Below are 24,912 nucleotides of genomic sequence, written 5' to 3'. Positions count from 1 at the left end.
GTTATTTTTTGAACCCTGTTATAGTCTTGGCCTTCACAAAATCCGCTGGCAAGGAGTTCCACAGGTTGACTGTGCACTGTGTGAAAAAAACCCTTCCTTTTGTTTGTTTTTTGTTTGTTCCTGTATTGTAGACATGGGTGGAGAGAAAGAGACACAACCCATAGTCTACAAAGGAAATCCAATGAGCTAGCAGTTCTGCCCATCCCTTTGCAGCAGTTCCACAGCTATATATGGCAGTGGAAGTTGGAGTCAATGACTGATATGGCTAACTGGTTGCAAAGTGGAAGGTAGCCTATAGGAAAAGAGTAGTATCCCTTTAAATAGTTAGTGGGCCTTCTGTTGGCACTCACTGTGTTCTGTGTTTTAGAAAGCAATCAGAGCTTCAGCATGTATGTAGCTTGCCCTAGCACATTTATGCATATTAAGTAAACAGTTATTTGGGACCCATCTACACTCAGAGTTACTGCATGCTGTTTTTGTTGTGTAAAGAATATAAGACACAATAGCAGACTTTCTCCTCAGATTGCCAGTGGTGTTGCATAGGCATGCATCAGTTTAGCACCAAGATCAGGAATTTGCCTGTGAAAATAAACAATGGAGTCAATTCTCCATTGTTCTGCATCTTATGTAACCATTTACACCAGTGCAAAGTGAATACAAAGTCAGTGTAAAACATTAACAGATCAGAATGGCAGCATTTTACATCCCATTTGCACTGCAATAAAAGAAATCACAAAATATATAGGGCAACAGCGAATCAGGAACTTTATATTTAACCTTGACTCTTGCTCCTATAAAAATACCCACTTGTAAAGTCAAAGCACATACTCATGGCTCAAGAAACTGGTATGTGTTTTTATCCTCCAAACCTTTAAAAGTTGCCTATAACTTCCACATCTCTGAAACACAATGCCTTATTGTTTCTGTACAGACATAATTTTTGTATATACATATGCATACTTGAAGAATAAATGAGCCTGGAAAGCAGCGATTTTACTACTAGTATTATAATAAATAATGCTCTCGTCTCTTGCAAGAAATAACAGCTCTTTGAACATTATTTCACCTTCTCACAACATTTCTAGAAATAATACTGAGCAACTGCAGTGCTACAGTGCTTTATACTTTCAAAGTGCTATGTAATATTCATCATTATGCCTTGAAACATCCCTGAGAATTATGCATTATCCTCTTTTTACAGATGGGGAAATCAAGGCAAAGGGATGTTATGCCCCAGTTAGTCATGGTAGAAGAGTTGTGACTACAGCACAGAATCATGAGTATGGGTAGGCAAATCCAGCAGACTCTGTTTGAAGGGACGGTATCATTCCAGCTCTGCACAAGAAGCCCCTTCTGTTTCAGGCGTTCCTCCAGGTACTCTCTCCACTTAGCCTACTGTAATACAGTAGAACCTCAGAGTTGCAAACACCTGACCAGTCAACCACCCACTTTATTTGGAACCGCAAGTATGAATCAGGCAGCAGCAGAGACAAACAAAAACCAAAAAACAAATGCAGTGCAGTGTTAAACATAAACTACTAAAAAAACAAAGGGAAAGTTTAAAAAGAGATTTGACAAGGTAAGGCAACTGTTTCTGTGCTTGTTTCGTTTTAATTAAGATGGTTAAAAGCAGTGTTTTTCTTCTGCATAGTAAAGTTTCAAAGCAAAGTCAATGTTCAGTTGTAAACTTTTGAAAGAACAACCATAATGTTTTGTTCAGAGTTATGAACAATTCAGTGTTGCAAACAACCTCCATTCCCAGGGTGCTCGTAACTGAGGTTCTACTGACAAGTAATTAAATACTAATAATAGACAAACACCCTGATTTGGGGGAAAAGGGTTCAGTGCTGTAGGAAAATTATTAGCACAACTTTGTCCTGATTCCCAGTTCTAACCATTAGATAACAGGGCCACAGTTGAGGGAAAGAGAAAGAACGTATTGGCACTTCACCTCCTAGGGTCCAGGAACAGGCAAATATTATTAGATGGGGAAAATATTCAGGAAGAGAAAACAAAGGGAAGAGGATTGTGTTGAAGAAAAGTGGAAGGAAATATTCCAGACGAAATATTGTACTTCTAACAGAGCAGTATGCCAGGCCTTAGTTTCTCAAGCAACATTTTTCAAAGCAGGGTTATACCCTCACAGCAGCCCCATATCTCTTTAAGTGTTGCTGACTTAAAGACAAGCCTGAAATATTAAGGGTGAAAAAAGTCATTCCTGCAACAGTAGCAACTTTAATGATTAACCCTGTGCATTCCAGGGGCCAAGCCTTTCAGGAGCAATTATTTTTGCTAGAATATAGGACACTGAATATAACCTGCACCCACTTAGCCCTACCACTGCCCTTTTAAGTGCATGCCCTGTTCTCTCACATCATCCACATGAATGCACCTTTAGGCAACTCACAAATTAGATATGAAAATATGGGAACAAGAAGCAGTCCCACCATTTGTGAAGGTTTAGATCATGCATGCACAAGTTTCCTTAGTATATATAAATATGCCTGAGAATATGGAGACCACTTTAAAGGCATCTTTGCCCTCATCCCTGCATTAAGTGCAAAAATAGAGCAATGGAAAATCTTGCCCACTATGTTGAGGGGTTAGGGATTATGACCAATGGCCTTGTCTATATTCAAAGGGCATGGTTTGATGTGGCACAGGTCCTCAGCTGGTATAAATAGTCACTGCAGTAAATGGAACTATGACAATCTATACCAGCTCAGGATCTGCCCCCAGATTTTAAACCAACTTCTGTAACCACTCTTAGTTCAATTCAAATCTGGTTTATATCAATTTAGCTAAACTCAAGTCCTTATTGAATTAAGCTAAATCAAACCTGGTTTATATTGATTTAGCTTAATTCAATAAGGACTTAAGTTTAGTTAAATTGATATAAACCAGATTTGAATTGAACTAAGAGTGGTTACAGAGGGTTTTGCACTTGTTAACTAAACCATTTTTAAAACTGGTTCCAATTTAAATCCGCTTTGAATACAGGCAAGACCTAGGATTCTGATTCATAATCCCACAGATAGCAGCTTCATTTCATTTGTTCTTTAGGGCTTGTCTACATGCAGAGTTGCATCAGTAAAACTCAAAGTGTGGTTTTAAGCCACTTTAGTTTAACCAGTGTAAAAGGATGTGTAGACACTTTTATTTTGGCTTGAACTATGCTTATTTGCATTTAGCTTAGGTTGATTAGGAACAGATTTAAACATCAGCAAAATAAATCACGCAGTCTGAAATAAGGATGTTCACATAGGGTTTTTACACTTGTTTAACTAAATCAGTTAAACTAAACTGGTACACATTTGTGTGTAGACAAGTTCTTAATTTAGTACATACACCAAGTGTTTGGTCCTGAGGTGCTTGACTCACTAAGCCAAATTACTATTTTATCAGCTGAGCAGTAATGTAAAATGTATCTCCTTGAATGATTTGCTGACTCAAGCCATAATCCCTGTGCCAATTTTTCCAAACCCTCCTGGTTAAACCCAAATGTCAGGCTTTTGTGAGGCCCTGTTTCACAGACTGCCTTCAGACTATAAATAAAGACCAAGAGTGCTTTTGCTTTTTTGCTCCAAGAGAGGTTTCTGTCATCCTGAACACTGTCATGGTTAGTAAGTGCCGAGCACTCTACTTGATACTGTCTCCACCACAAGTCACGTCCCTTCAGCCTTGAGTTCTTGGGGGCAGAAATGAGAGCCTCTCAGGTCTTTGCTAAAGGGGCCTGACTTAACACCCCTTGATTGACATCTGTTTAAGTGGGAGGAGAGTTAGGCTATTTATGAGCAATGGTATTGCATGAGCAGCTTGAGAGCATCCCACTTAGTTTACACCTGATTCCCCATTGCCCTACAATTTGCACAGCCATATACAGTGGGGTGGAAAAGAAAGGGCAAAATGCCACTGGAACATTTTTATGGGCAGAATTAAGTAACTTGTGTAGAGACACTGCAAAAGAAAGTAGCTTGGAATGTGAGATTATTTTCCAGGGCTTAAAAAAATTGCTTATCCATTTGCCACTATGTGACTGCCCTAATGGACCCAATTCTGATCTCCCACAAGTTTTATATTAGTATTACTCCAATGACTTCAGCGAAATTATTTCCAATTTACATGAGCGTGAGTGAAATAATAATCAAGCTTCTTGTTCTCCTGAGTCATCCTTCAAAGAGGCTTAACCCTGCTACACAGATGGTGACATGCACACGCATGAGAATGAATATCTTTCTTCATCTTGACAGTCAGAGCACTGGGCAAAAATCACAGGCGAGGTGTGCCTACCACAAGCCATCATGTTTTGTTCTAATTAAACAGTCTGTTGCCTCTGGCCTGCACTAGTTGTAAGTAAGATGCTAAATGCCAGCTGAACCAGAATGATACCCAACCGTCAGAGACACTATGTGGGGAAACCATGCACAGCAGCTGGGATGATATACATGGTGCAAGTTGCTGCCACCCAGTATTTCAATAGAATAAGCAAATCTCTCTTTATCTCTAATCTCTGTTTCCTCAGCCCTCTCCAACAAGGATTCACAAAGGATTTGTTTGTTTATTTTTTGTCTTGGCTCCTCTCTCTTTGCTAAGGAGCTTGCGAGAAAAAGAAACTGCCATGACAGCTTGAAATGATATGTACACAAAAAGGCAAATCAGTTTGTTTAAAAGGGCTTTCTCTGGAAATGTCATCTACAACAAAGGAAGGAGCAAACTATGGAAAGCTGCTTCGTAAAAAACAATCCGGTACCCTTCAAACTTTTATTTTTCCTTTTCCACTCATCAGGGTTGGAAAGGTGTTCCCATGAAGCTCCTGTCCTCTCATCTGAGCAGGGCTGTTACTAGTGAATTAGTGAGAACTTCGTTATCATGCCATAATCAGAGTTGACCTTATGAAGCATATAATTCACACCACAAGTAACCAAATAAAGGAGAGGAAGGACTAGTCCACTGCTACCACATAAGTCCTGATCCATTGCCGACTGCAGTCAAAGGGGCTCTTTGCATTGACTTCAGTGAACTTTGGACCAGGCTTACAGAGCTGCTGGCTTTGAAATCAAGGAGGAAGCCCCATATGGAGCATCAGGAATCACGTATTCAGTCAGGGATAAAACATGTAGTAAACGGACACCATGAGAGAAAGGACAACTTTCACAATGGAGCATTGACACAAAAATAAAAGTATTTGGTGAATTATTGGAGGAGTTCATGTTTTCCACCCAGTAGTGAAAGAATATTATTTTAAAATCCATCTGTCTTAATAATTCTGTATTTGCGATGTCATGTGTGTTGCAAAGGAAATAGCCACAATGTCAAATGTAGCATAAAACACTGACTGGAAGACCAAGCCACATTCTGATCTCCATGGCGCTAAATCCAAATAACTTCCATCCACACCCCTCTCTGAGGAGGCTTAAAACCTTATGATCCAACGATCCCATATTTAATCTTCACTTGAAAAAGCAATGAAAAAGTAGAACCAGGCCCCAGGCAGGAGCAAAGTTCCTTTAATTTAAACACAGCTGTTTTCAATCATTAAGAAATGTATCAAGAAAAGCCAATATAAAACAAAATATGGAAAGGACCAGTAAATGAGAGCATACTCTAAACCTAATGGATTTGAAAGCTTCAACCAATGTAAAAGTTCAGCCACAAGTCGTTTCAACAACACAGGACTTCACTCTTTCCCGGGCAAAACCCCATTGATATACTTGAGTCTCAGTTTTGCTTGAGAAAGGATTGCAGGGATGATTCTGCAGGTGAAATTTACCCATGGTTTGGAGGACCATACACAAGGACTGCATATTACTTAAGCTCAAGGGGAGAGTGGTGTGCAAACCAACTGCACAGGGGACCTCTACTCACCCTATGTGTTGCAGAAAGGGGGCCCTGCAGTGGCTCTGGAGAACTCAGGGCATGATGGAAGCTTGAAAGCAAGAAGTGGAAGGGACTGTGGCTATCTGAGGTCACCTAATACTCCACAAAGGAGAGTATGAAATATTGGCAGCTTGCACAACCTTCTCACTGGAGTAATGGCAGCAAAGTGGCTACACTGCAGCTCCCTGGTGTGCCAAGGATTTGGGGAGGAATTCTATTTCTTCCCCCAACTCTCATTTAGTGCCCCCCACAAAACCCAGCTATATGAGCTTCTTTGAGTGGATTTTACCCCTCATGCATAGGGATGGAAGGCTTACTGCATTGTGGCAAAACATTTCTGAATGCACTTAGTGTGCTAACTGTAAAGTTTGATATGGCTGGATTTCTTTCAAAGGGTCAAAAGTATCTAACTCATATAATTAATTAAGGACACAGTCCTGTGAGTCATCTTTATTTCAATGTGTCCTTCCAGTGAAGCTGAATGAACTACTTGTGTGAGTAAGGCTCTCCAGGTCAGCTCTAATTGTGTGCTAGGTTTTGTTTTAGTACAGATACTGTGGTAAGATACATAGCCTGGGATTTGTTTTGAAACATTTTTAACTCCTGGCATTTAACACATGCAAAATGCATTTTTGTAAACTCATTCTTTTGGTTTGAAACATATGTCAAATTACAGTCAAAAGCTAACTTTTGTGGACATATTCTAAATTCCTTAAATAGAGCTTATAATGGAAAAAAATCTAACAGGCATTCATCTATTGATATTAAGGGGGGAAAGAAAGAACCTGAAAGCATTTTTACTTCTGACCTGCAAAATTTTCTATAGATTTAAGGGAGTGACATTTCTGACAAAAGGAAAAGTGTGTAGGACTTACAGGCTTGCTTGAGCCTCATTTCAAGAGAAAATAAAAATAATTCTCCTTCTTCTAGATTTAGTCATCCCCTAACCACTGCAGATAGAGTCTTAATGGGTCTCCACTTCTGTCTCTATTAGCCCATCGACATGGATTACATATCATTACAGCAAGAAAGCCCAATATGTTTCAATTATCAGGATACTAATGAAACACTTTTCATAACTGTTAAAATATTTTCACCCCACACTGTCCTCTATAACACCCTAGGGTAGCCTAAAGCTGAAATATGTTTCCTTGCTGATTTGTTTTCTTCTATTGCATGTGTACAATAGTTTGTTGTAACAGAGCTACCCATTAGTGCTGGAGTGTTGGCAATGATCTCTGGACCATTTGTGTTTATGGCAAAATAAAGAATTAGGGACTTTAACAGATATTAGGGGGGAGAGGCAAATCAGGCTTGATCTGTCAAATCTATGGGAAGCCCCTTATCTTGATATGTGATCTCAGTGGTGGCTCACTATCAATCAGGTTATACATGTTTTAGCCTGGAATACTGGTTTGTTTCTGGTGGGGGAGAAGAAGAAATAAATCCATAAAAATCAAGGGTGTATTCACACTTTTATTACTACACACATTTATAGCATGGTAGTGTCACAGTTATAATGTCATATACATCTATGCCTCCATTCTTTTGGAGATGATTTATTATTACTATGAAAATTGTTATTACTGGTTCCCTGTCTTGATTCTCCTACTAAATGTTACCTAGAAGTGAGTCTAATTCTGTTCTGAGATCTGGTACTGCTAGGTCCTAATCTATTTTCAGATTTTCCAGTCAGAATTGAGTGTCACAGATATGTGGGGATGTAGGGTCTTTTCCTCTTCTCATGTCTAGAGGGTGTAACACATAGTTACATTCTTCCATCTGATATAAGCTACACAGTATTCACTAGCCACATTCTGATCTCCATGGCGCTAAATCCAAATAACTTCCATCCACACCCCTCTCTGAGGAGGCTTAAAACCTTATGATCCAACGATCCCATATTTAATCTTCACTTGAAAAAGCAATGACAACTTTTAGGTTTTGGGGGCGGGGAGGTGTTAAGGCTAATCCTATTCAGTCCAATGATTCTGTGCCATTCTGGGAAGTGGACAAGGAGGTAAATCTCATATACAGCAGCAAAAAAAGAACAAATTTTAATAAAAGTCTTCATGCAGTACAGAAGATATTAAAACATCAACTTCTGTCTGAGTAACTCACACGTTTACTTCCAATGTGATATCTTTGTAGTTAGAAGTTGTAGTTAGAAGCAGCTAAAACCTCCTATGACATGTTTCTCAGAATTTCTCAGAATCTTATGTTTCTCAGAATTTGTACCTCAACATTTTATGGGGATCTTTGGTCACAGAATCAGTAAGCTTTTAGCCAACTCGCCCAGAACAAGAAAATCAAATGGCTTGATTCCCATAAGTAAAGGTACATTTTACTGAGCTAGTGGTCAAGTATTTTTGAAATTGTACTTTGACCCCTACGAAAGAAAATACAGGGCTAGAATCTACCAACTTCATTTGTTGGTGTTCATTTAATCTGCCACAACGTACTAGTGTGAACTCCTTGTCCCTGACAGACCTGTTCCCAAAGGCCTGTGTAGAGGTGATCCTAAGGACACCCTTTATCCCACCCATCCCTTCATTCTAGAGAATACTTATTCATCTTTTTAGATGAGAACAAACATTCCTAAGATTAAAAAACTGTAGACATTTTGTTTAGCCCCCCCAAACAACAGAGTTGTCTCCTCGCACAAGAATCAATATAATGCTGTGTTTTGTGCCATGTTAGCAGTTGACTAATCATCGCTTGAGTTGCTTTTTAGACTATGAGGCCTTCGACTGGCATTCAGTCGACATGCTGATGGCATTGGTCATGCCAAAGCACTTAAACAGGGAGGACTGCATGAAGCTTGCAATCTTCTTCCTAATGGGCATTTCACTACCTACTGGACACTTCACAGCCAAACTCCCTTGAGGAAGATTCTGCTTCTGCCTCTCCTACTTCCCTGTGTATTCTACTTCATTTAAATTTTGCCTCTCTTTCTAAGAGACTAAATTTAATCTTCTATTATTCGTGCCAATGTGTACATGAAGAGAGTCCCATACAATGTTTTGTTCTAGTGTGCCCGTTTTCTCCCTCCCTTTTACCGACAATTCTAGTTTTCTTCTTGGGCTTCCAGATAAAAGCATTGAAAATGAAGAAATCTTTGCCATGGTATTTTAGAGGACACACTACTCATAACCTTCATGATTTTTGTTCTCTGCCTCAGATTCCCATAAGTAAAGGTACATTTTACTGAGCTAGTGGTCAAGTATTTTTGAAACCTTTTTAATGCTCATTTCCAGAATAGATATTTCTCCTCCTTCATTAGCTCTTCCTGTGAGAGGAAGCTAAGGACATCCTCATGGGAATTAATTACAGGGCAGTTAAATCTAGTTAAAGCATCTATTGCTGCATTTACCAAAAAAAACCCCTCATAATGTTGGGCATACCTCCCCCCCACACAAAACAAAACAGGAACCAGATATAGGACATCACAGTTTTTGCTGTAAAACCCTTTTTGTGCTGCAGCTGACAGGTTCTATCCCTCTTCAGTTTATATAAATATTCCCTAGATATTATTTCTATATTGCATAGAAGGCACCATATCATAAGTGGCCTCAAACTTGGGATGCCTTAATTGTTGTATACTTAAACTGGGACACCTCAGATTTGATTTTGAGATGCTGGGGACCTGTATCTTCTATTAACCTCAGATGGATTTGTGGTTGCTCACCACCCCTGGAAAATCAGTACCTAGATGTCTTAAAATTGAAGCATCCAAAATTATTGGACACTTGATAATCTTGAGGGTTTTTTTATGCAAGAGTGTTAGAGAGGGAATAGTTTTGTGTCAGAAATACCTCTCCACTATTTTATACCAAGGAAAAACCCAAAGAACTGAAGGCCCAGATCCTCAAAAGTATTTAGGCACCTAACTCCCATTGAAGAAATTAGGCAGGCAAGTGGCCACGTATGAGAAGCAGTAGCTGCTTTCCTCCATTCTTGATTGGACAACCTCCTCTTGATCTGACTGCCTCCTAATCAGGCTAATGAGTAGGTGGACCTCAATAGCCTAAGTAGGAGATGTAAAAGACTGATCTTCCACCAGTTGGAGATGGATATACAAGGACCTATAGAGAAAAGCTAAATAAGAGAAGCCTGCTCAGCAGGGTACTGATTTACAGATTTAATGTCCTACTTAATCTGTTCAGTGTTGTATCTGATTGTGCTGTAAATCTCTAATCATGTGTGAAATTCGCTCCTTTGCAGAGTCCTTCCAGAAGATCTATGTACCACAGATGTCCTATTTTCAGACCTATCTTGAGGGCAAAAATGGTGCACATGACTTGTTCTGGCTGTTTGCATAGGGGTGAATTTCACCCTTAGTAAGGAAGAATATAAATTTAATTATGCCATATTTCCTTGAATTCAAATGTAAGACTTGATTTTCTCCCCCAATATGCATTGCATATCTTGAAAACAGTTTTCCCTGGCATTGGAACAGTGTTCATCAACATCAGGAACAGAATTTAGCCTTAATATTATTATCCTCTCTTTTGTGTGCATTGAAAATGGTACGTTATGACACATTGCTTTTGACTAGGTCTGTACACCAAGTTCTTGTTGAGCCTGCATCAAACTCCCTGTGTAGGATTGTCTCTAGAATCCATGGAATCAAACTCAGAGAACATAGATACAATTGTCTGAGAATGCCCCTCATGAATCAGATTCCATGTCTATTTCCATTACATTCTAGAATAGTTTTACATACTGACACTATGTAATTAAAGGATTTCTGTAATTCTAGATATTTTGCACTAGATGTGTTACAAACAGATTAACATTTTACCAGTTAAAAACTACCCCACACTCTACAAAAATCTTGTAGTCTTTAGAATTTGTGAGCAAATGATTGAGGCAAAGAGCTTAGCAAGATTCAAAACAAAGAAAAAGTAGGGCTGTCAAGCGATTAAAAAATTAATTGTGATTAACTGTGCTGTTAAACAATAATAGAATACCATTTATTTAAATGTTTTGGATGTTTTCTACATTTTCAAATATACTTATTTAAATTACAACCCAGAATACAAAATGTACAGTGCTCACTTTATATCTATTTTTTATTACAAATATTTTCACTGTAAAAAACAAAATAGTATTTTTCAATTCACCTAATTCAAGTACTGTAGTGCAATCTCTTTATCGTTAAAGTTGAACTTACAAATGTAGAATTATGTACAAAAAGCCTTGCATTCAAAAATAAAACAATGTAAAACTTTAGACCCTGCAAGTCCAATCAGTCCTACTTCTTGTTCAGCCAATTGCTCAGACAAACATGTTTGTTTACATTTTTAGAAGATAATGCTGTCTGCTTCTTGTTTACAATGTCATCTGAAAGTGAGAACAGGCATTTGCTTAGCACTGTTCTAGCCAGCATCTCAAGATATTTACATGTCAGATGCGCTAAAGATTTATATGTCCCTGGATGCTTCCGTGCCGATCACTGGTTCTGCTTGATAACAATCCAAAGTAGTGCAGACCAACACATGTTCATTTTCATCATCCAAGTCAGATGCCACCAGCAAAAGGCTGATTTTCTCTTTTGGTGGTTTGGGTTCTGTAGTTTCTGTATCAGAGTGTTGCTCTTTTAAAACTTCTGAAAGCATGTTCCACACCTCATCCCTCTCAGAGTTTGGAATGCACTTCAGATTTTTAAATCTTACGTCGAGTGCTGTAGCTATCTTTAGAAATTTCACATTGATATCTTCTTTGCATTTTGTCAAATTTTCAGTGAAAGTGTTCTTAAAAAGAACAACACACTAGGTCATCATCCGAGACTGCTTTCCCATGAAATATATGGCAAAACACTTAAACAGAGCAGGAGACATACAATTCTCCCCAAGGAGTTCAGTCACAAATTTAATTAATGTATTTTATTTTTAACGAGTGCCATCAGCATGGAAGCATGTCCTCTGGAACGATGACCAAAGCATGAAGAGCCATATGAATCTTTAGCGCATCTGGCACTTTCAGGTCACATTGTAATTAAGAAGTGGACAGCATTATTTTCCATAAATGTAAGCAAACTTGTTTCTCTTAGTGATTGGCTGAACAAGACGTAGGACTGAGTGGACTTGTGGGCTCTAAAGTTTTATATTGTTTTGTTTTTGAGTGGAGTTATGTAACAAAAAGAACTACATTTGTAAGTTGCACTTTCTTGATAAAGAAATTGCACTATTTATGAGGTGAATTGAAAAATACTATTTCTTTTATCATTTTTATAGTGCAAATATTTGTAATAAAAATAATATAAAGTGAGCACTGTACACTTTGTATTCTGTGTTGTAATTGAAATCGATATATTTGAAAATGTAGAAAAACATCCAAAAATATTTAATACATTTCAATTGGTATTCTATTGTATAACAATGTGATTAATCGTGATTAATTTTTTTGAGTTAATCTCATGAGTTAACTGTGATTAATTGACAGCCCTAAAAAAACGAATGGCCATTAATATGGATAACAAGAATAGCCAGAATTAAAAGTAGGATTTTTTTTTTAAAAAGTCGTTTTCTGGAAAGCAATGAACCCTGATGTTTTGGCATAAATCAATGGTTAGCTAACAGATTTTAGGAAGAGACTTTCCCTATGGACAGGTTAGTCTGTGACTGCCAAAGGTAGAGTTTCGTGCACCTTCCTCTGAAGCAGATGGTGCCGGTCACTGCCTCAGACAGGCTATTGGACCAGATGCACCACTGCTCTGACCTGATATATCAATTCCTACTTTTCTATCAGAAAGTGACCCAGTAATTTAAGAATGCTCACATTTTTCTGTTTCCTATCAACAAAGGTAAACTTTCATTTTGGCTTGGAGGGCACCAGGAGATCTTTTATTTTTATACTATTTTATACTATGGTTATTCAGCACTCTGCAAAGGAGGAAAATGCTAGACATTATGGCTGAAGTAGTTTTCAAAAACATTTGGACATATAAAATATTTATACTGAGTAGATTTCACATGCAGAACCTGGGATTTGGCAACAGACATTACAAATCATAAGAAATAGAGAGGATTCAGAATTTAATTAACGAAGCTAAAGACAGAAAAAATAGTACACTGATATATGTAATATAGCTCTCAACTTCAATATTTAGCAATAAAACAACAAGCCAATGCTGTTAAACTAATCTGAAATGAGGAAAAAAATCAGAGAAACATAGTTAAATGGTTATATTTCAAAAAGTAATTAGTGTCAGAATATTTCAGAACTAAGAGCAAGTAAGTCACCAAGTTTAATGCAAAGGGAACCACACTTTACAAAGAAGTAATTCTAAGAGGGAAAAATACCTAGAAATTTTTATTTAAAATCTAATTACCGTCAGATTAATTTAGAGCAAATGAAATGAAGGTAAAAGACGACATCCCCATACTGCAAAATAATTGGTGTCAGAAATTTTAATTTGCTGGAAACAATCGCACTGTGCAATTAAAGGAAAGAAAACCCTAACATGTATATCAGCTTTCTCTGTAAAATGTAGACTTCTGAAGATTGGTTAGAGTTGAAATGAGTGGCCCAAGAAAATAACTAGCTATAGGTATTCATCTTCATTAAATTAAGAAGTAAACTAGAAGAGGCAATTGAATACATTCTGTAGAATACTGACTTGTAAATATGTTTTTTTCCTGTATTTTAAGAAGTCTTTGTATAAAAATGGCATTTTTAAAAAGTATAAAATATTTAGATGCATTTTCAAAAAGCATGTTCCAGCTTTAGTGCCATTTGGAACCTTTGTTTAAATTGGGACCTAAATATTTCTGCAATGCTCCCACAGACCTTTAGTTTAGCTTTGTCAACATTCTATTAGTATTGCAGAGAAGGAAGTTAAATGTCCCTTTGGTCTAGAGATGTTAGACTGTCAACTGAGCATGATGGAAACTTTCAACACTCTGAGCTTAATATCCTCTTGAGAAACTTTATAAAAACTGCAAAGAGCCTTCCAGGAAAACTGATGCTATTGTTTAAGACTGTCAGTTTTCTGCTACATGGCACAGATTTGGGAATACAGCCTGGTGATGGGCAAACCTCCAAATGTCCAGTGGCTGGGTTCTGAGAAGTGTTGAAAGCTTCACTTTGGTCTTGAAATGTGACTGAAATCTCAAATGAATAGAGTTTCTTGTAAGACTTTCAGGGTTTCCCGCTTTCCTTCAGCCAGGAAATGTGCTATTCTTTACATCTCTCAGCTTTTTTTGGCATTTCCACTTCCATTTGGCTACAACCAGGAAGTACAGAGATACATGGAAATTTAAACAATTAAAATAATTATACAATTTTTTCCAAATTCAGGTTCAGTTTATGCTTGAGACAAAGATTCAGGCTATTTCTTGTTTTATCCAAACTGGTTCATCCATCCCTAATCAGGATGCTAACAACCAGCTGTGCTGATCCTCTTGTATGCAGTACGCAGTCATACTGTGCTGTGCAGAAAAAGCATCTCACTTTAGCCATGCTCAGTCAAGAGTGTTTTTTCCATCAAGAATCCACAGGTGCAGGCTCTCTTATTTAGGCTTTGCTCCACATGAAAGCTAATTGAATGTCCTTTGGATGACCACTTAGGCCTGTACCTCAAACCCTGGAGCACTGAGGACAAGCGTACTGTGTTTGGCACTGAGGTACTGGGAAAGAATAGAACTAAACCAATTTATAATACCTCCCTGCTCCTGTCCTGTCATCTTCCTACCTTCTGCTCACTCCCTCTCTTGCAAGATAAAATACCTCTCACCATTCTTCCGCAATCAATTACATCCCACTCCTCTCACTCATCAGCTCCACTCTTCCCACTAGCTGTTTCCTATGCACTTTCCTTCCTGCATCTCTCCCTGAATTCTCAACATAACTTACTGGCTCCTGTCCTGACTGTTCAGTCAGAAATTGGCAGGAGGAAATTGGATGAGGGAGAGGTGTGGCCGGCAGGGAGGGATAGTATTAGACTATTAAGCATTGTGCAACCAGCTATACCATGGTGTGTTATGAGGGGTAATCAATCAAATATAGACCAGTGACTACTGGGGAAATGAGGATTCCAGACTTAACGGACTACTGGTTTTCCCCAGCAGGGCAAATCCTATCCTATATTACAGTTTACTTTGCTGCTGGTGTCTGTCTATGCCTTGGCCTTGTTGTGCTCATATTGTTCCTGCAGATAATATATTCCTGTACCTATATTCTGACACCCCAAATGATGTTCATGAGTATCTCGCACCACGTACAGAATTCTAATGTTTGAAGCCAGACTGTGACAGTAAGCTATCTTTAAACCACTGCTCAGGTTATCTTTTGGGGGTGGTAAGTGTTGGCAGGCATGGGAGAGTGCAAGGATCAATGTGGTGCTAATCCTACTTTACCTTCACAGAAGCAAAAAGGATAAGCACCACACTGATCCTCACACTTGGTCAAACACACACCTAATGTTTTATGGGCTTGCAATCTTAGACAATTTGTAAGTCTAAGCCCACTCTTACTTGGCAGTTAGTGAAAGCATGCAGCTAATTTGTGAGCAGAATGGCCCTCCAAAAAGAAGGACATGAAGGAGATAGCCAAGAGAGAGACCATACAAAATATGCATGCGAGCTAAGTGAGGGGAGGATTGCCAGCCATCAATGATCCTCAAGTCATCACTGCCCCATGACCCTTTTACATAGGCACCATAAAGCCAACAGATCTGGCTCCCAGGGAATTTCCTGATGTAACAGGCTTCTGCAGTAGGCACAGACCCAGTATAGCTGGCCCTATATCACCCCCTGCAACAGACCCTACCACAACAAGCATGTTATAGATGAAATCAGAGAGGAGAAGATATCTGTAACACTACTATTGTTGGCTGCCATTATGCTTTTGGGACCGCTGACTGCCAGTGCAAGTTCAAGCAGCCCTCAGGTTGCTCAAAACTGCATTAAAATCTAAGGTGACCCCACATTTCTGTGTTACTTTTGCCTAACCCTTTCAGAAGCTACAACCCTCCATTGTCCTGGAACCAGAAGTACTTGGCTCCCAGAACTAACAAGTTCCACTCTGGTGTCGAAAGCACTTCTTGCAGTTTCAGCTCCCTGAGCAATTCTACTTCTATAAGGAATCATATCTTGTAAACTTCAGTTCTGAATATCTGAACACAGCCGGTTTGTGACAGCCTTTGTTTCCCCTATTGTAATTTTTCAGATAGTGTCATACTATATTTATCCACATCTTAGCGGCATTCACAATACTTAACTTTTAATTGTTATTTAACTCATTTTCATGTAGATTGTAATATATTAATACGGTGCTGTACAGATACAGTGGAATGGCTATAAACATATGAACAAATTTGTCATATCTGCTCCTCTCATGCTACATTTTAGGGATATTCTTTCAATAAAAATATCTAATGTTTATGTACAGAAAAGAAGAAACGCATCATCAGCCTGTACCAGCACCATAAAGAACCATTTTTTTCCTTAGAACTGATGTTCCCCATAATTTCTGTATTATTTACCACTCAGTGCTTGTGTTATGGGGTAGCTTTCACTTCTCAATATTTTTTTTAATCATGAATAAACTAGGAATTCATTTTAGCACAACTCCAGTAGGTGGAGTAATAATAAAGCAAATACGAAAGCCAACTACTCATGCTTTTAACAGCCATTGTTAGTACCTTGTTCTGAGATTTGCATAAACCAGATGGTTTGATACAAGACAGAAGCAGCAAAAAAAAAAATTAAAAATAATGCAGATAAAACCCCCACCTTATACATTTACTTCAGAAATAAAGAGAATTAATATCTTAAATCTCCTGTTCTAGATTTGTATCCTTCCATAATTGTGACATATTTGATAAGATGCATTTGTGTAAACTGCCCTAGAAGCCTGAGTCGCTACCTCATTGTTAGTTTGACAGAGAACCTCTGAGTGTTGCCAATGGGGAATCAGGAAGATGACAGTCCCTGGCAAGTTCAACCTTGGTATTAAGGTCAGCTGAGACTTCAGAGACAGCTTTGGCTAATAGTGTCATGCTCTTGCCAACCTCCAGTTGCTTAGCATAGCCAAAGCCTTCAGTATATTGGACAGGAGCAATGCTGAAGAGACCTTTGTCCTGTAGCAGGGCCAAGAATGGCGGATGTGGATGAAAGAGTTTACATAAAGAAAAAGTTTCTTAAAATGTGGCCACTTTTCTTTTTCCCTATGTGAAATCCCACTAGGTGATCACAATGTGCTCATCTATAAAGAAGATCAATTCTAATTACTACAGAGTCATTCTGGTAGATAAGTAAGCAGATCCTTGCCAGTTTGTAAATGGTATAGTAGCACCACACAAGCCCAGCAACATATTGTTTTATTGCAGCAAGTCTGGCCTGGATAGGAGCTGCTTCCATCTGGTGCTACCAAAACATATAAACAACAGCAAATGAAGCAGGTGTAATAAGATTGAAGAGTGCTCACTTAGGCCTTGATTCTGTCTTTACTCTGGCAAAATTCCCACTGAAGTCAGAGTTTTGCCTGATAAAGATCTGCGGGTACAAGCCCTTAATCACTATAACAATAAAAACTAGCATTTAGTATTCATGTGTTTATTAAGGCATAATATTTGGACATGAAGGAATGCAGAGCATTTCTGACTACATATCTTGGACTATCATCTGAAGCAAAGGCAAAACTCTCAGAAGTCAACCAGAATTTTGGTTGGTAATGTTGCCATAATTAAGCCCTGTATTGATAGACATTCTAGTTAATCGCAAACTCTATTGAACTACTAAATCATATATATTTATACAAAGAGTAAATAGGATAAGGTTCAGAGCTACATTTTTCCTATGAAGTCAATACAAAGTTTCCAGACTTGTAAATATAACATACGCAATGTTACTTTCCATATCACCATTTGTTCCAAGTAGGTATATGGAGGGTAAGTGAGTTAGAGGCAATGATTAGTGTTGTAGGCCCTGATTCTCAAAAGTGTTTAGACACCTTAGTCACCAATGATTGGCTATATTCACTTAATAACATTGGAGGTGAAGAACATCTTCTGTGCTACCTCCAGTAGGACTTCTTAGTTTTATAATAATAATGTTATTATTCTTTTGTTTCTAGGTGTGATTTACTTGTCCTTTGTTTTTTTGCCTTTTATCGTCTTTTATGTTATGATATTCAATCAAATATTTAATTTAAAGGGATTTGCATATTTTCTTCTAGCAGACACAAGCATCTCAGGATGATGAGCTCTTCTGAAAACTATTTTTTTTTCTGTTTCCTTAAGAAAAATAAACAGGAAACTAGATTTTTCAATATGTGCAAAATAACCACACTTTCTGTCAGAGAAAATGTTGAGTGTCTCTGGATGGAAAAAAGCTAAACTTAACCTAAACTGGTGAGAGAAAGAGAGAGAGAGAGAATAAAAATGAATATAAAATGCACCACAATCATTCAATAAAAAGGGAGCTGTAAGATTAATGGAGTCATGGATTGAAATGATCTTGAGACCAAGCTCATAGTCTGGCATGTTTTGACACATGTTCAAGTGAAGTAAATGAGTTTTAAAGCTGATGAAGAAAGGAACACTTTACAAAATTGTTGCCTAATTATGGCCTGAATCTTTAAGTTGCTAAACACCTTTTGCAATATGTGCAGCAATATGAATTAGCATTCACTTTGATCAGGTAAGTAGAGCTTCAAAAGAGGCACTCAGCACCTTGCAGCATAAGGCAATTTGCTAATTAGCTGTATGGAACATTAAGGGCGCGGATAAAGGCAGAGGCAGACTGGCTAGGACACAAGCTAGGCTGCTATGCTACAAGTACAGGCCATAGTCAACACGCTTTTCTTGCACACAACCTTACTGAATCCTAACCAATTTCCCTCTAGTGCAGATTACTTCAGCACCCCCTTCACATGGTAGGTATATTTCTTCTTGTTTGGATACAATTAAAAATTGTGCCTAGACAGGGAAAAAAGACTATTTAGCAGGTGGGTATGTCAACTTAAACACTTATATGTGGTTTTGCAGTTAGCTAATGTAACACCAATATTTAAAAAGGGCTCTAGAGGTGATCCTGGCAATTACAAACCGGTAAGTCTAACGTCGATACCAGGCAAATTAGTCTAAACAATAGTTAAGAATAAAATTGTCAGACACATAGAAAAGCATAAACTGTTGAGCAATGGTCAACATGGTTTCTGTAAAAGGAAATCGTGTCTTACTAATCTATTAGAGTTCTTTGAAGGGGTCAACAAACATGTGGACAAAGGGGATCCAGTGGACATAGTGTACTTAGATTTCCAGAAAGCCTTTGACAAGGTCCCTCACCAAAGGCTCTTACGTAAATTAAGCTGTCATGGGATAAAAGGGAAGGTCCGGTCCTTTCATGGATTGAGAACTGGTTAGAAGACAGGGAACAAAGGGTAGGAATTAATGGTAAATTCTCAGAATGGAGAGGAGTAACTAGTGGTGTTCCCCAAGGGTCAGTCCTAGGACCAATCCTATTCAACTTATTCATAAATGATCTGGAGAAAGGGGTAAACAGTGAGGTGGCAAAGTTTGCAGATGATACTAAACTGCTCAAGATAGTTAAGACCAAAGCAGACTGTGATGAACTTCAAAAAGATCTCACAAAACTAAGTGACTGGGCAACAAAATGGCAAATGAAATTTAATGTGGATAAATGTAAAGTAATGCACATTGGAAAAAATAACCACAATTATACATACAATATGATGAAGATGTCCACGCAGTGTGCAGAGGCGGTCAAAAAAGCAAACAGGATGTTAGGAATCATTAAAAAGGGGATAGAGAATAAGACTGAGAATATATTATTGCCCTTACATAAATCGATGGTATGCTCACATCTTGAATACTGCATACAGATGTGGTCTCCTCATCTCAAAAAAGATATACTGGTACTAGAAAAGGTTCAGAAAAGGGCAACTAAAATGATTAGGGGTTTGGAACGGGTCCCATATGAGGAGAGATTAAAGAGGCTAGGACTCTTCAGCTTGGAAAAGAGGAGACTAAGGGGGGATAGGATAGAGGTATATAAAATCATGAGTGATGTGGAAAAAGTGGATAAGAAAAAAGTTATTTACTTATTCCCATAATACAAGAACTAGGGGTCACCAAATGAAATTAATAGGCAGCAGGTTTAAAACAAATACAAGGAAGTTCTTCTTCACGTGGCGCACAGTCAACCTGTGGAACTCCTTACCTGAGGAGGTTGTGAAGGCTAGGACTATAACAGCGTTTAAAAGAGAACTGGATAAATTCATGGAGGTTAAGTCCATTAATGGCTATTAGCCAGGATGGATAAGAAATGGTGTCCCTAGCCTCTGTTTGTCAGATGGAGGATGGAGATGGATGGCAGGAGAGAGATCACTTGATCATTACCTGTTCGGTTCACTCCCTCTGGGGCACCTGGCATTGGCCACTGTCGGTAGACAGGATACTGGGCTGGATGGACCTTTGGTCTGACCCAGTATGGCCGTTCTTATGTTCTTATGTTATGCAGGGTTGGGGCCTAAGATGGTCTCTCAGATACACGTGTATGCATCCTTCCTTAGCTGCACGCTTCACAAGTTTGGCAAAAGACTCTACTACATGTGTTTCTATCATGCCTTCTCCAAATGGAGTCAAAGATAGTTTGCTTCATCTACAGTAGCAGTTAAATGATTTTCAGTTCTAATTTTCTAACATGATTTAGAACAGGTCATTTTCCTCAGAGGCTTTTCTTTCTCATCTCCTGAAAATTATATATAAAAATGAGAATTATTCGTCCCAGATCTCACCCATCCTCCGTGAGTTCTAAACGATAATTGCTAATGGTTCTGAGATTGCTTCAGCTAGTTCCTTAAGTACTCTAGGATGAATTTCATCAGACTCTGTTGCCTTGAATTCCTCTGACATATCTAAATATTCTTTAACCGGTTCTTTCCCTATTTGGGTTTGTCCTTCTTCCTCATCGTTAATATTAATTGTATTGAGTTCCTGGTCACCATTAATATTTTTAATGAAGCAAAATAGGCTTTACACACATCAACCTTCTTGATGTCATCAGTTATTATCTCTCCTTTCCCACTAAGTAGAGGACCTACACTTTCCTTCATCATTCTCTGGAAGGTGCTCTTATTGCCTTTATATCCCCTGCTAGGTATAACTCAATTGTGCCTTAACCTTTCTGATTTTGTCCCTACACACTTCTGCTATTCTTTTGTACTCCTCTTTAGCAATTCATCCATGTTTCTATTGTAGGATTCTTTTTTGATTTTCAAGCCATTAAAGAGCTCCTGATGGAACCATACTGGCTTCTTACTATTCTTTCTATCTTTCCTTAGCATAGGGATAGTTTGCAGTTGTGCCTTTAATATTGTCTCCTAGAGAAACTGCCAGCTCTCCTGAACTCCTTTATCTCTTAGATTTCCTTCCCTGGGTTCCTTACCAGTTCTCTGAGTTTGTTACAGTCTGCTTTTTTGAAGCCAATTGTCATCACTATGCTCTTCCTTCCTTTCCTTAGAAACATAAAATCTATCATTTCATGATCACTTTAACCCAAATTACCTTTCACCTTCAGATTCACAAACAATTCCTCCCTCAGAGTCAAGTGTAAAATGGCTCCCTTCCTACCTCCTGATTACATCCTCCACTTTCTGCAACAAGAAATTGTCCAAAATACCTTCCAAGGGCTTATTGAAAATTTTGTGTTTTCCAACAAATGTCCAGGTGGTCTATAGTACACCCCTCCCATGATGTCACCCCTATTTTCCCCCTTGTATCTTTACCCACAGAGACATTCAACTGGTTTGCTTCTCACCTCCTTCTAGACTTCAGAACTAGTACATATATTCCTGAGTTATAATGCAATACTTCTTCACTTTTTTTTCCTGCCTGTCTTTCCTGAATACATTACACCCCTCTATACCAATATTTCAGCCATGAGATTTATCCCACAAAGACTTTGTAATGCCGGTTACCGGTAAGTTACAACTTATCTTGTTTGTGTGTGAAAACTTCCAGTTCTTCCTATTAATTCCCCTTACTCCTTGTATTTGTGCATACAAATGTGTGTGTGTGTGTGTGTGTGTGTGTGTGTGTGTGTGTTGCTTTTAATCAATAGACCTCAAAACACTTTACAAATGAAGTCAGTATCAATATCCCAATTTTACAGATAGGAAAACTGAGGCACAGAGTGGGGAAGTGACTTGCTCAATGTCACCCATTGGGACACTAGCAGAAACAGGATTAAAATCCAGATTTCTTGAGTTTAATTTAGAGATCTATCCACTAGGAAACACTGCCCTTATTGACCACATTTTGTATTTGTCCTGACTCTTATTGCATGACTTTCCCAAGAGGCCAATATGTTGCTCACAATTATCTGTGACACTAGAGTGCAGGGCCAAAATAAAAAATGCACTGAATTCTTAGGGGTTTTTTTTTAGCTATTTGGTATATTTCTGTGGCCACAAGACCAGGAAGTCCATTAGCATAAATCTAGAGGATGGTGCCAGGTACTGCAAGTTTGCAGGATATTCGATTTTGATGATGGGAGTTCTGTGAAACCACATCCTGTCTCAAGCATTTCTAAGTGCTGCTTTGCTACATATTAAAATTTTATAAGCAACATTGATCATTTACCCCAGGACTGCTGAGAAGAGGGACTTTGGAAATAGGAAAGGGAAAAAACAATAAGAGACTTGGTTTGTGCCCAGCAAATAATCAAAGGCAAGGGTATTAATCTATGCTGGATGGGAACTTTGAACCTGAAAAGAAGGCACCAGAAAATATACTGGTGTAAAAAGGTAGTTGTTAAATGTTAGAGTATTCTGCAGAGTTTAAATATAACAGTTAAAATAAAATGTGCCTCACTGATATGCTTTAAGAGGGGGCTGTTTTCTGGAAAGAACATAAAATTGAAGTCATTTGCAGTATACAGTGTTCAAGCTATTTGTATCAGGAATCAGCATGTCACGGATCACATCAGAAGGCACATGTCCTGGACTAACCAAATCTTTGGAGATCATTCTATACAGACGACCTGACACCTGAACAGGTAACAATATATATTTTGCCCTTAACCAAGCTAGGTATTCATTACAATCTCCCTTCACAGTGCAATTCAGAGGTGCTAGCAAAGAACCTTGGTGCTGCTTTGTTTTATCTGCATACAGTGGCTCACAAATTAGTGCTAAATATCACATTGTACACAGCAGAGCCACATTATAGCTTTCAATAGTAGGAGACCAGAAGAACAATCTAAAGAAAGATGTAGGGGAAAAAGGGTATTGAATTTTTCTAAAACCTATGTACAGAACTGCAAAACAAACTATTCCAAGAAATATAAATAAGATCCCCACTGAATTATACAAATAAGAGTTCTGTATATGTATTTCTGGTATCAGAAGATTTGTTCATTATTAAACTGGAGCTGTGTTTACCTGTGTATTGCAAGATTGATAAGTCGTTAATTGCATAGTGTATCCTTTCCCTCTGACCTTCTTGTTAAGTACGTTTTGCTATACAGATATGGACTATGTGCATTATTTTTGCCTATTTTCTTGGAACTGAGACTGTTATTAATTCCTAATAAGTTTGCTTCCTCCATCTGCAGAAGACTATATTTTCCTTTCAGTGCATGCACAGAACTCCCAGGAGCTTTACTTTGCATAGATTGAGCATCACTCCACACATTTAACACTTCCAAAGTAAACTTGATTAGACCTGCCATGTGGCTGTTCTCTGAGATATAATCTCCTCTCAAGCTGTAACCATAACACCCATTGAAACGAGTAGGAGTTACGAGTGTGTATAGAAAGGATGATATAGACATGGAGTGTGGCCAAATGGCGGTTTCAGTCAAGTTCATCTTTGAAGTGTTAAATGGAAAGAATGACCCTGAATAGACTTAATGACACTCCATACCATGGAGTAGTTTAAACCATCTGATATGGCTCAGCTTCTGACAATGGAGGTTCTGCAGCAATCAATTAATTTTCTCCTAATCTTTCAGAATAGTTGCTTTTATTTCAGATGAGACAATAATTGATAGTACATTCTGTTCCATCCTCAGCCAGCAGTTCAAGAGCCATGACAAAGCACAACATATTTTTCTTGCCATATTTGCTCATTTTGAAAGGTGATTTAGCCCAAAGTAAGACTCCTAGTGCCAGAACCACAGGAGATGAGGGAAGAAGAGGTATGTTATCTTAGTGGTGGAGGCTGGATGCATTATAGACTGTAAGAGCAGGCACAATGCTTTCTTTTAAAAGAGAGACATTGTAGGGAGCATGCTCCCTAGAAGCCCAGAATATATATATATAAAAATAAAAGTGTAAAGCACAGTGGTACATAATGGAGATGTGTTATGGCCATTCCCTGTCCCCCAGCTCACCTTCTCTGGGGTGATGAGTGTTATGAACATACTCTACTCTTCCCCTATGATCATGGACCTCAAGCAACATTTTAAGATTGCTCACTCATTATGTGGATGTGTTAGAAGGGAAAGGGGCTCTGTAGCAGGCTGTGGACTCAGTGGTGCATCACCTCCTGCTGGTTACCTCAGGAATTAGCTCAATTCCAGCTCTCAGAGCACCCTCTGCTGGCTGGTGTCTCTCCTGCCTCAGCCCCTGTGTCCCTCCTGGACTCCAGTGCCCTTTTTCTCAGGGTTCTGTCCCAGCAATAACCCTGCACTCTGTGTCTCCCCTCCCAGGGGAACTCCCAACCCTCTATACCCACCTTGCCTCAGTGGCTACTGCCAGTCATCATCTAGCCCCTGTTCCCTGGGGCAGACTACAGTCTGTAATGGCCACTCATCATTGGCAAGGGGGTTGGACCAGCTGCTTCTGCCTATTCCCAGGCTATATCTCTGCGGCCCCAGTACCTCTGCTGGCCTTTAGCCTAGGGAGTTGCCAGGCTAGAGCTCCCCAGCTCCTCTTGCCTTTTCTCACCACTGCTCTGCTTCGGGTACCCTTTGCTCCCAAGCAGCTGGAGTGAGACTCTCCCAGCTCCTGGCCTCCAGACCTCTTATCAGGGCCAGCTGGGCCCTAACTGAGCTGGCCACA

At 38.8% G+C, this 24,912-nt stretch overlaps 1 long non-coding RNA gene across 1 annotated transcript in view; it reads right to left on the bottom strand.

Moving 5' to 3' along the window:
- The window catches only part of LOC120399346, a 52,360-nt gene extending 27,528 nt beyond the window's left edge, over positions 1 to 24,832 (bottom strand). Inside the window, exon 1 of the long non-coding RNA XR_005595220.1 lies at positions 24,732 to 24,832. This is a non-coding gene — a long non-coding RNA (uncharacterized LOC120399346). The remainder of the gene's footprint in view (positions 1 to 24,731) is intronic.
- Between the last annotated feature and the right edge of the window lie 80 nt (positions 24,833 to 24,912).

Source organism: Mauremys reevesii, linkage group 1 (genome assembly GCF_016161935.1).
Source record: "Mauremys reevesii isolate NIE-2019 linkage group 1, ASM1616193v1, whole genome shotgun sequence".
Classification (NCBI taxonomy): Eukaryota; Metazoa; Chordata; order Testudines; family Geoemydidae; genus Mauremys; species Mauremys reevesii.
This window is presented reverse-complemented; position numbering and strand designations above follow the sequence as displayed.